The sequence below is a fragment of the Pundamilia nyererei genome, unplaced genomic scaffold (genome assembly GCF_000239375.1).
Source record: "Pundamilia nyererei isolate P.nyererei 1_Seehausen unplaced genomic scaffold, PunNye1.0 scaffold00179, whole genome shotgun sequence".
Classification (NCBI taxonomy): domain Eukaryota; kingdom Metazoa; phylum Chordata; class Actinopteri; order Cichliformes; family Cichlidae; genus Pundamilia; species Pundamilia nyererei.
Genome location: NW_005187580.1, coordinates 75,399 through 87,436, shown reverse-complemented (window position 1 = coordinate 87,436; position 12,038 = coordinate 75,399).

Here is a 12,038-nt window from a genome sequence, read left to right as displayed (position 1 = left end):
CACATAAAATCAACATTCAGCTTTTGAGAAGGTGAGAGATTCTGCTTTATCAGCTACTATGACACAAGGACAGATGTGAGGATATTGCTCGAAAAATCGTGATACTTAAGGTGGCATCTGTGGTGTGATGGTTAATCCAGCCTTGCAAATTAAAGCAAAAGGGTGGCATGACAAAATGAACACATTATTCCTTCATAACTGCTCCACTTCAAGCTCCATATCTATATTTTCCTTGTAGAAGGTTTTTCTTAGAATAGAGCCTCAAGTATATATATTTTTCTGTCCACATTGGCCTTAATATGCTATTACATTCTCTGTACAAGCTTCAGGAGAAAATAACTACTTATTTAGCTGCTAAAAGCTGCACTATGTACTCCAGTCTAGTTGCAAGCTTTGTGTTTGACATTTGCTGCTGGGCTGACAGCATGCTGCACGTTCTGAGGTTTTATTGTGGATTGAAAAAATGGAACAGGTAGAAAATCTTTATCAACAACTCTGATAGAATAGTTATTACGTTATTATGAAATACTCATTAAAGCAGGTTTAACTTTTGCTTCTTTATTTGTTATCGTTTCCTTTTATTTAACTATTTCCTGCCAAATCTTTTGTCGTATTCATAATCATTCATGTGTCTCTCCCGGTTTTCAATTTGAATGTAGTCAGTGAGTCCAGTAGCCATCAGAACTCATCAGAAAAAAAACCCCCTGAAACTCAAATTCTGAAAGTATTAGGAAACGAGTTATTTTTATATGGTGATGAATGACTGGTGAGCGGCTTAAATGCAGAGACAGAGTATAGACCAGCAGCAACCACAGCAAGGAAACAGGCAGCCTTTTTAGGAAAGGTTAATCTCACCTTGCTTGTGTCTTAACAGGGATGCTTGCATATTTACCAAAAGGTGACTAAGCCATGTATCATATTTGCATATAATATGTATACCATAAAAAGCTACACAAAAACCAGTCAAATATCTAAAATCCACAAGCAACTTGGTGAGACTCCGTTTCTCAAGGAACCTTCAAAGGCTGTTTAAAGCTCTGTAGTCAAAGGACCAAACAAGTGAAGAAGCACTCCACCCAATTCAGTCAACACTAACTTAAACCTACAGCCCTACACACAATAAGTTGAACCACACGATCTGTTTCATTCCCTACGGCTAATATAGTCGCTTACAGGATCTGTCAACCGTACACAGAATAGCTGCTCAAGTGCGTGGAAGACAGAAGCATACACAAATCATTAGAATGTTTAATAGATAACCAATAAATATTTCAGAGTTCTCGTGTGCAAGTTGATGCATTTTAATGTGCAAGTCTTTTTTTCTTAGAGTGCAGAGTGTTCGCTGAAGTGCAAATGTGCCTAATGTTCTCTAAGAGAGAATAGATTTTATTCAGGATCAGTAACAAAATACTTCTTCACTACACACATGAAACTTCTTTTTCGAGGTTTTGTTTTTGGCACAGCTCTGCTGAAACTCACGTCTCCTACAGAACAGGTGGATTTCCAACAACTTGCTGCAGGGTGGCAGTTAAAATCATTCTGCCCTCAAGCAAGATCTCTTTGTGTTTCTGGCACCAGTGATCAGTAAGCAGGTGGTGCAGGTCTATGAGGCTATTTAATCATTAGTCATCAGCATTTGTCATGCCATTTGGGATGCATGGAGCCTCCACAATTTTTGCTTTTATGGTGCAGGAAGTCGGGCATCCTCCTGTTCCCCACTGATTGGAACCTGCCAGGTTTGGAGCTTTGATGCATACATCTCACTGAATGCCAGCCCAAAAGGAAAATGAGATTTTTAATGGTGTAAAATAATGATAATAAGAATAAATCTGTTCTTTCTGAAGCATAATGACTCCAGGCGTAGTTTTGGTTTTGGTCCTTTAAAGAAGCTCTTTCACCCAGCCACATTGAATCACCTTCATCCATTTGTGTGTAATTACCTGCTTTTAGCCTCTCAAAGTAAAACCATATAATATATCATTCTCCTTGGCCTGGAGTTTAAATGCATGTCAGAAATGGCAGAAAAAGGAGCTGTGTCTTTCTACAAGCTGCTCACGCATGGCAAATTACTTACTGAAATATTTCAGGACCTTTAATGAGGAAAGGATTTTGTTGAAGATTGTGGGAGGCCAGTTATTAACATGTCACAGTTCAGGCTTTTTTGTCATCTGTCAAGAACACCAGGACAAAAACATGACAGCTGAGATGTTATGATGGAAGATGACTAGAGACAATCTGATGTTTTTCAGACTCCATCAATCTGAGTAATGGCACATGGCATTGTCAACTCATCACCCATTACATGCCCACAAAGTACCTTAAATTATTGAGCGTGTTGCTTTTTAACGCTGGCGATGGCAGCGATGACAATCAATCTGCAAGTCAGGTAACGAGACATATGCACTTCAATTTTGGGGAGCCGACAGTGCTTTCCCCGTATATAAAAAGGAGGGAGGACAGATTAAGATGACCATTTCCAAAGCTGTATCACCAATGAAGCATCCACCAGTAGATGTTAAGGTCATTGGGACAACCACTGGAGACATATAAATAGCTTCTGAAATATTGTGGCCTATAGCGAGATGCTATCATGCATTTTATAATACTATATGAATGCCATATAACAGTTTATCACTACAGAATGGCAGGAAGGTGACTTTCTCGTTTATGCTCCTAACAGCACCATCAGTCTGGTCTCAGAAGGAAAGACTGCTGAGATAAAAGTTCAGTAAACTGTTTTTTTCCCTGCCAGAGAACACCACAGCTTTTTAAATATTCTCCCTTTTTTACAGTTTCATAAAATTGGGAAAACGGTTAATTACAAAAATACAACATACATAATAAATAAGTACACTTTGCTCATACAGCACATGTGGTTGTCTATATATGCATTGGCATGGAGCGCCTAGTTAAGAATTTGATTGAACAATTCGACGTCATTCACACATTAGGACTATGCAATATGGCGAAATATATCAGATGATGATCATCCATTGTCCATTGTTTCCTATTATACTCTAGCATATATTCCTTGCTGTCCCAAAATACAGTTTGCTGCAGGGGTCTCAAACTCCAGTCCTCGAGGGCCGGTGTCCTGAAACTTTTCCATGTGTCCCTGTTGCAACACACCTGAAGACAATTAGTAGGTCATTAGCAAGAGTATAGAACTTGACTGCATGCTCAAGTGGCAACCCATAACCATACTCAAGTAAATTTAAGTAAATGTTTGGAAAAATGTACTTCTAAAAGTATTTTTATTGCACCACGTTCGTTCACTCATGAAGCATTAATCAAATGGCTGAATTGCCATCTCAGCATGCAGCCAAGTTCTATAGAGTCTTGCTAATGACCTACTAATTGTATTCAGGTGTGCTGCAACAGGGACACATGGAAAAGTTGCAGGACACCGGCTCTCGAGGACTGGAGTTTAAGACCCCTGCTTTACTGCAATGCTTCTTAGTTTATTTAGATGAGGCTTGCAGTAGTCACCATGGCGCCACAGAAGGGCCATCAAAATAAATTGAGGTCCTCATTCAGAAATGATTGGCTACCTCTGTAGGTTATGAAATGTTATGAAAATTATGGCACAAACTGCTCCCCACCACAGACACCAACACAATTAACCTCTTGTGCTATCTATGCAAGAATTATGTGAAAGAGTGTGGAGAGAGTTTACGAATGAGAAGCAAAATGAGCCATCAGCTGCAGAGTCAAATGTCAGAACAAGCTTTTGCTGGCATATCATATGATTAAGACTCCTAAGGATAATAGCGACAACTTCTATCAATAGATATATGGTGTTGTGCACTTACCAAAACACTCGACTCCAGGTATACAATGACCAACCGAAAACATTTCTTACAAGTCAATTTGCCTTGTTTATATTATGACTGTTAGGCCAAAGTAGTGAAGGAAATCTACAGCATAGCATACTATTCTGCAAAAAAAGATAAGTGAATGAGTTTAATGGTGCACTTTATCAAAGACTGGACACTCTGCAGTCATTGTCAGTCGGAAAACCCGACTATACTGTAATTTAGAAGAAAGCGGACTGAACATTGCACATACATGAGAAAAGAATGACGAAAACACAACAAAGACCAAAGGGAGATTCAGACAATGTACAGGGCAGAGGGGACACACCTGAGGAACGTGGCTGAAAGGAATCTAGCTGACAGGAGACAGGAAGTAAAGCAGCATGTAACATGCATGGGTTAAAAGACTGTCAAAACAGGAAACACAACACACCGAGAGCCAGACATACAAACTAGACATAGGGAGAGAGTAACAGAACACAGACACATGACAGGGACCACAGATGAACATAACCAAATATACCAACAGAGAGATATGACAGAATACAAACAGACCCACAGACTAAGCCTGACATGGGACTGTAAACCACACTCGGCCCAAAGGTAAACAAGCACTGAGACCTGACAGGCGCAGAAACACAGACTGACACAGAGACGGAAAAGTAATCAAACATGGACACATGACTGATTTCTACAGACGGTGCATGGAGGTGAGACTAGGACAGAAGACATGGGGACACAGCTGGAGGGACAGGCAAGAATACAATGCAAGAAAAACTACGGACTACGTAGTAAAACTTCACAGCATCCACCAATAGATATTAAACCCTGTGTACATTAATATACTTTATATTATTTTGTAAATTTTAGTTGTCACATGAACAGGACAGACCATGTGCACATGTTTTTGATGAGTTGTAGGATGACATATGCAACGATATACTTACATATGGACATGTGCTGTTTCCTTGTAAAAGAGCTTAACTGACAAAAATGTCTTTTTTCAGCCACCTACATTTTCTTGCAAGGGTACAATTAAATTTTTTTTACAAAACTGAACATTTCTTCCCCTTTCTCAGGTCAGTTTAAAAAATATATCTAACACAGTCATACTGTCTCCTTCACAGAAAGTTTCCCCATTAAAAAAAAGAGAGAACACAATTTCTCGAAGTCCAAACTCTTACCGGGGTTTTAATCTGTCAAACGCAGCTTCTTGTTTTTCCCCATTTTGGCTACTAATAGTCTGTCTCTGCACCATCGACCTTGACACAACTGAGCTGGAAAATGAGTCTTTCTTTATAATTATTAGCTTTGTAGGTCGGAGGAAGATATCTCTATTGACAAGGGATAAACACACCAATCAATATCATCCAGAGCCGCTGTTCTTTTGACTCAGGGACACCCCATTGTTCTGTTTTTTACTTAAAGCTCTAGCTCTGGGACGCGAGGCCTCCTGGAACATGCGCTGCGTCTCTGAAGTTAATCCCCAAGCTGTTTATCGGTTCTCATCCAGAGTGGGTGTTAGCCACAAGAGATCCCTTTGGAAAATGCTGGGACATAAAGATGTTCAGAGGCAGGCAGCAGGACAGCTGTAAAATCATCATTTGTCAGACATCCGATGATAAGAGTGGTTTGGGATGGAGGATTTGCCTTATGATGCAGTGCTGTAAATGCACATTGATTACAGATACTGATTCTGTAATCACATGGTTCCCACTCCCAGGCAGTGGAGAGGTTAAGACGATCATGCTGACTGAGCATTGCAGTCATTAAACTTTTATATTGTTTTCCGTTGTATTCAGCATGAATTGTAAATTTAATTTCCCGAGATACTGCATAAGAAAATGTCTTGTACAACACTGTAGACATATTCTTTTGAAATATAGTTAAATGGCTAGTACTGCTTTTACGGTATTGATTGACTGATTGATTGAAATGTGTGGACAGATGCGAAACATTAAACAAGACCTATGATCATTTTCCTTATTCGCTCATATACAGTATGTTCTATATATTCATATATATTCTTTTGGTAGTGAATACTCATATTAAACACATAATGAGGTCAGATTATCTACAAGAAATGCCAATCAGGAAGGTGTTTCAGAAACTAAGTGAGGGGATAACCCATATGGTCATTTTAAAAAACTGGCATGGTTGTGCCGGTCCATTTGGATGACCATGCAGAGTTTTGCAGACCATTGTCTATATGTTATAGGTTATCACTCGGGTGGAGTGATAAAATATGTAGAAAAAAATAGTAATGTGGGCTTTTGCTTAGCCTCTAGCTTCAAGGTTAAGGGTATACTCACTGACTTATGGCCCACTGATCCTCAGCATGCTGCTTTGTCCCTTTCCCATCCTTTTGCATCTTTACAGGAACTATTATTAACTTCTGCAGAGGTGAAGCACTTTCTAGTTCTCAGAGATTAATGAAAAGGTAGTCAGCACGTGAATAATTTAGGTTTGCCCTCTTCATTCATTGCTGAACTCAGTTTTGGACATATTTAACCCCAGAGTTTCTCCTCCTTTGATCTGAGAGCGCTACAGGAATTTTTTTATTTTAATTTTAGTGCGCAATTTTAGAACCAGAAGCTGTAAACAAATGAATAAATTATGAGTAAAAACAGATAAATATGGTAATTGGAGAGAAATGTAATTTCTATGAATGACTGAACTTTAAAACTGCCAAGCCTCAGCAGCTAAGCTCCGCTAAAAGCTGCAGAGGAAACCATTATTTGACAGTTGACTGTCAAATTTCTGCTTCAAAACACCACTAAATATAATTTCTAGAAATGCTTGGAATGCAATTATGGAAATATTTGCAAGCAGTTCAAACATCATGCTTTAACTTCAGCACTGAGAATATTCTTTGGGTCTTACCTATTAGAAACTTTAGTGTACAGCCATCAGTTTCTAGAGTTTTCCCAGTTCTTAAAGTTAGAGCAAGCATATACACATCATCTCAAGTGACAGGAAACGTCATGGTTTTGGATTTTGATGTAGTTTTGCTTTTTTTAAAAAAAATTGTGGCCAACCAGTCAGTTTTTTGGATACTAAATGAGGGAAATGACTCTCTAACTCTTTAAATACTAAGAAAAGGTGTTTCCTTTATTACACATGTAAACAGAGAAGGCTTCTGGAAGAAGATAATGCAGCCCCATTATTCATAGTAACACACCATTTGCACAAACAAATGCTCAAAATATCTTTTATGTGATGCTTAAAATGTAAAGATTAATTTGTAGCCTGCATATATATTCTGAGCCTTCAGCTACAGGCTGTTAAGCTCACCGCCAAACTCTGAACATTATGCTGCTGTGATAAAAATCTGCTTCTTATGAAGTTGCATAACATACCACACGTGATGCCAATTCATCTGAGTTGACTAATTTTCTGTCTCTGTGAGCACCTCTGAAGTGGGCTGGAAATGTTTAGCCAAGGGTGAAGAAAATGTTTTTGGGGTCATGGTGTCACATGGTGTGTGATGTGTCAAAGAAATGTTTTCTTTTAGATTTAACATTTACTTATAATCAGACTTTAACACTATTAAGATATTGTAATGGAAAGAGTGCAAACTGTGTTTGAAGCCCACACAGAATTTTCTCCTATACAGCCTGTTCCTAAACACGACAAGCAGCTGTTTCCCACAAATAAGCCACAAAATCAGCTTACAGCTTGATATTAATACTTAATGCATTGGGCGAGTGTGTGTAATGTGGATGTTCACATTCACATATTAGAATGTGGATGTGTTTAACCCAGTGCGTGATGCAAAATGTGCAGGGAACAGCAGGAAAGCTGCATTGTAGATTAGAGAAGAGATTTTGACTTGCTATACAAAGAGCGGAAAGACTGTGGGTCCAGATGACATACCTGTGTAGGTATCTGTAGGAGAGAGGGCACTGGACATTTTAACCAGATTATTTAACGCTATCCTGGAGTGTGAAAGGATGATTTTCACTTCACAAATAGGGGTGATGTGCAGAGCTGTTGAGTACAGGGGGATAAAGCTGATGAACCATACCATGGAGATATGGGCAAAAAGTATTAAAACGAGCTTAAGAAGAGAGGTAATGATCAGTGAGCAGCAGTATGGCTTCCTGCTGAGAAAAGCACTACAGATGTAATTTGTATCTTTGAGAGTGTTGATGGAGAAAGATAGAAGACGTCAGAAGGAGTTGCACTGTGTCATTGTAGATCTAAATAAACAATATGATAGGCTGCCATGAGAGGAACTGTGGTACTGCTTGAGGATGGTGCAGGAGATGTATGAGGACTGTGTGACAGTAGTGTGATGTGCAGCAGGAGTAAAAGGTGGGTTCACGTTGGGGGTGGAATTACATCAAGAATCAGCTCTGAGCCCCTGCTTGCAAGACTTCTTCTTCCATGATGGATGAATAGCCACTAAATCTTGATAAAAATTGCACTCTGTCATTACCATTCTCCAACAAGGTGGAAGTTAAGGTGGATATTTAGAAATGGTTTGATTAAAATGTAAAAATTTGCAAACATGGTGGAACTCCCCAACCCTGTGCATTACACCAGTTACCCATGAAGTGTAGAAAAGGCACTGAGGTGACCGGTTATCATAGAGAATACTGGTATTTTACCGGTGATTTTTTTCAGCTTTTTAAGTTTAATTTTATCATTCAGTGACGAAGGTGTTCTGATAGTTTGCTCATCATGTTGTTTGGTGTCTTTGTTTTTACACTTAAAGAAATGTGACTTCTAGGTTCAGAAACAAACCACTTGTTTTAAAAGCCATGTAATAAATCTTTGCAAATGAGAATGCCCCTCTAGTTTATACTGGTGCTTTTTTCTACTATAGCATGTGAAAATGTTATACAAATGTGCAGCATGCAGGCTCCGGCTCTGAGGTTGCCTGGGCAACTTTTGCACCTCATGTGAAATGTATTCATTTCCCAATAATAAAATATGAGAATATATAAACGAACCTACGAACCAGAAGGATGTGGGAACTTTCTGCACACTCTTTTTTTCTGTTTCAGGATTTAGCAAAGCTGGAAGGAGGATATGTTAATGTAAAATGTGAATATAGAGGTGGTATCTCAGCAGGAGAAAGCTTCATCTGCCCTCAAGGAAAGAACAAGCTCTATCTCAAACCGTCCCCTTTTAGTTGTTTGTCCCCTGGTGTTCAGCGTGCTGGAAATGCACCGATGTACATCCCAAAGTACAGCATGGAATAAAATATTCCCATTCTTCCCTGAAGGAAACATTTTGCATGGTCACAGCAGCTCTGCAGCTTTGACATTTTAAAGAGCAATTTGCAAGAAACGGATGTGAATAAGAAGTGAGCTCAACCATGTGATTGAGTTTCCCTCCTGTCCCCAACGATATTTAGAAAAGCTCAGCGCCCAGAACAGTAGAGCTCAGAACACATTATCCTCAGTCGGGTTTTCTCAAGAATCACAAAGTTGTGTGTTTGCCATGGCTGAGGGAGTGCTAATTTCTTATAGGATGATTAACAAACGCACAAACAGATGATAGCTCCTTAACAGCTTTACTTAACTGAGGATCACCAGCCAAAAAAATTGTCATCGTATGAGAACAAAAGGCAGGGGGAACCTTTAAGATGTTATATCTCCTTCATGGGAGGAACACAAAGGAGCAGTGACAACTAAAAAAGCTTTCAGTGCAACTTTTTAAAGTGTGGCTTTGTCCTAATGGCAGAAAACCTTTTTCTATCACTTACTTCTTTTTGTATCGTGCATCAGCTTCTAATTTGTCCACATTCTGAGAATGGCACATCTTCTGTTTACAGCATTATTTTCATTTTTTGCATTTTCAAGTTCTTCTAGTTCCTCTTCTTCTTCTCATTTTAGGCGTCACCTCAGCATCATCTGCCTCCCAAACATCCACAGCATGTTTTCCCTCACTATATCCTTCTCTGAAAGTCTTGAGCCACTGCCATTGAAAAACTTCACCCTTTCAGCTGTGCTACCTCCAACTCACCTCCTGTCTTTATGGTAGTCCCACCGTTTCCAAACCATAAATGTAAACTCTTGCTGCTAACCTTCTGTCACAAGTCACCCCAACATTCGTCTCCACCCACTCCATCTCTCTTCTTCGTCTCTCTTTAATGCCAGGAATGACATTAAAGGTGAGCGAGAGAAAGAATCACAACACAACCAGCACAAAAGCAGCTAAAACTGGTCAACTGAAACAGCACAGAAATTTAGACTCTATGAGAATTAAACTACCTTAAACAATATATTGACTCATCTCTGTGAGATAGAGGAGGTTACACACTTGTGAGTAAATTTTTTGTGCCGTGCTTGTTGCCTCTGCGTTTATAGTTGAACACCTGCTCTGACAGTGACAGCGGTCTATTTCTCCCGACCTCTGTGTGTTGTTACGTCTGATCAGGATGAGAGGGTGAGCAGCGGGAGGATTTGGAGATACTTGTTCTGCTTTTTGCACTAAAATGACTTTTCTTTACTGTGTTTTGGGTGGGCAAGACAACCTGCTTTAAGCTGAACCTAATTAAGTAGTATTTAGTGCATAACCTAAGGAGTGATTCAAAATAAAAGTAACAAGCAAAAACACAAAATATCTTCTGAGAGCAAAGAGCAAACACAAAGGAAAATAAAGAGCAAACCACATATGTCCCAAAGGGATTCATTCCATAAACACCCCTTTGGTTTCCGAAAGCTTGAGTTTTATTGCTCTTTAAAATTGGATACTTATCTCACGGTATCTGACAGAAGAGCAGCATTTAACACCTTGGCATGAAAGCGTTTTGAGAGGTTGTCTGATTATACCAGCTGCCACTTTATGCACACTTCTCGTCTTGCTCACCTGGCACAAATGGATTTTGCAGAATCCTCTGTCAGAAAATGACAACAAAGCCTTTGTGCATTAAAATGTGATGCAAAGGGGCCCTGACCCATGTGACAAGTTGACAGTAAGAATAAGTTGGACAAGTAGTTTTAAGGGTTTGTCAGAGCTCTGCCAGGGTGTGCCGAATATTAGAACATTACACGTGTCAGTCCACAGCCACACAGCACAGCGGACCACCTCTTAACCCCTGCCTGCAGTGGCATTTCCAGAGAGAACATGCATTATTGACCAAGAAGTGCTTTGCAAAACTAAAAAAGAGAGGCACAGAGAGTCTCCAGCGTCGGCACTTGAAAACATTCTCTGAAAGAGGCGAGCTGCCCTAAAAAGTAGACGGGGTCACCAGCTGTGAGCAAGTGGGGTCCAACGAAGAGTACAAAGCAGTTATTGAGTGGGTAAGGCTGAGTGCTCTCAATCTGTCTGAAAGGTCACCATCCTGCCGCTTTCGCCGATTAAAATTCTAAAGATCAATAAATTAGCTGTCAGAAGGAGTTTTGAATCAAAGCAGTCTCCACCTCAAAGTTACATTTCCCCATTTTCCCCTTTAAACTGAAGCGGTTGTTGAGAACGCCAAAGTCGAGTTCACCCTGAAAGATTCTGAAACTGAATAAAAGGAACACGTGATTCTGTTTCAGTATGTCGCAATAAGCACGCAAGCACGCACACACACACACGCATACACACACACACACACACGCACACACACACACACACACGCACACACACGCACACACACACACAGCAGCAAAGACTCAAATGAAACTCACAAAAATAACACACTTGCACAATTTGTGTTTCCCTGAAAGACACCGCCAGAAATACATTAACAGCTTGAGTCACTCCACAAGTAATCCAACACTGGTGAGTCTCCCTCTGTCGCCTCGAAGCACATCTAACGTCTAGCAGTACTACCCAGTGACACCAGCGTGCTACCTGTTGTTTGACAACAGGTAGCACGATTAAAACCTAAGTACTTGGTGTTAATCTTTAAAATGATCAAAACTACAACAGGCGCCTTAAATCTTTCATCAGATCAAATGCCACTGGGCTGTAATACTATTATTCTTATAGCACCAGTGGATGAGTAGGACCACTTGCAGAAACTTAATATAACTTAATACAGATATTAAGGTACTTTACAGAAGAACAGACTGAGTGCAATTGTTATTCATAATTTATATTTATTTAAGTATTTATATGTTAAGCTGCTACTTTCTGCTTCGTCTCTGCTATTTTGAGGCGAATTTGTTTAATTTTTTAATATTAAGATATTTGCATATTTTTTAATATAAATGTATTAATATTTTTAAAGCTACTAATAATCATATTGATGTTATCAGAAAGAATTTAAGAGAGACATCA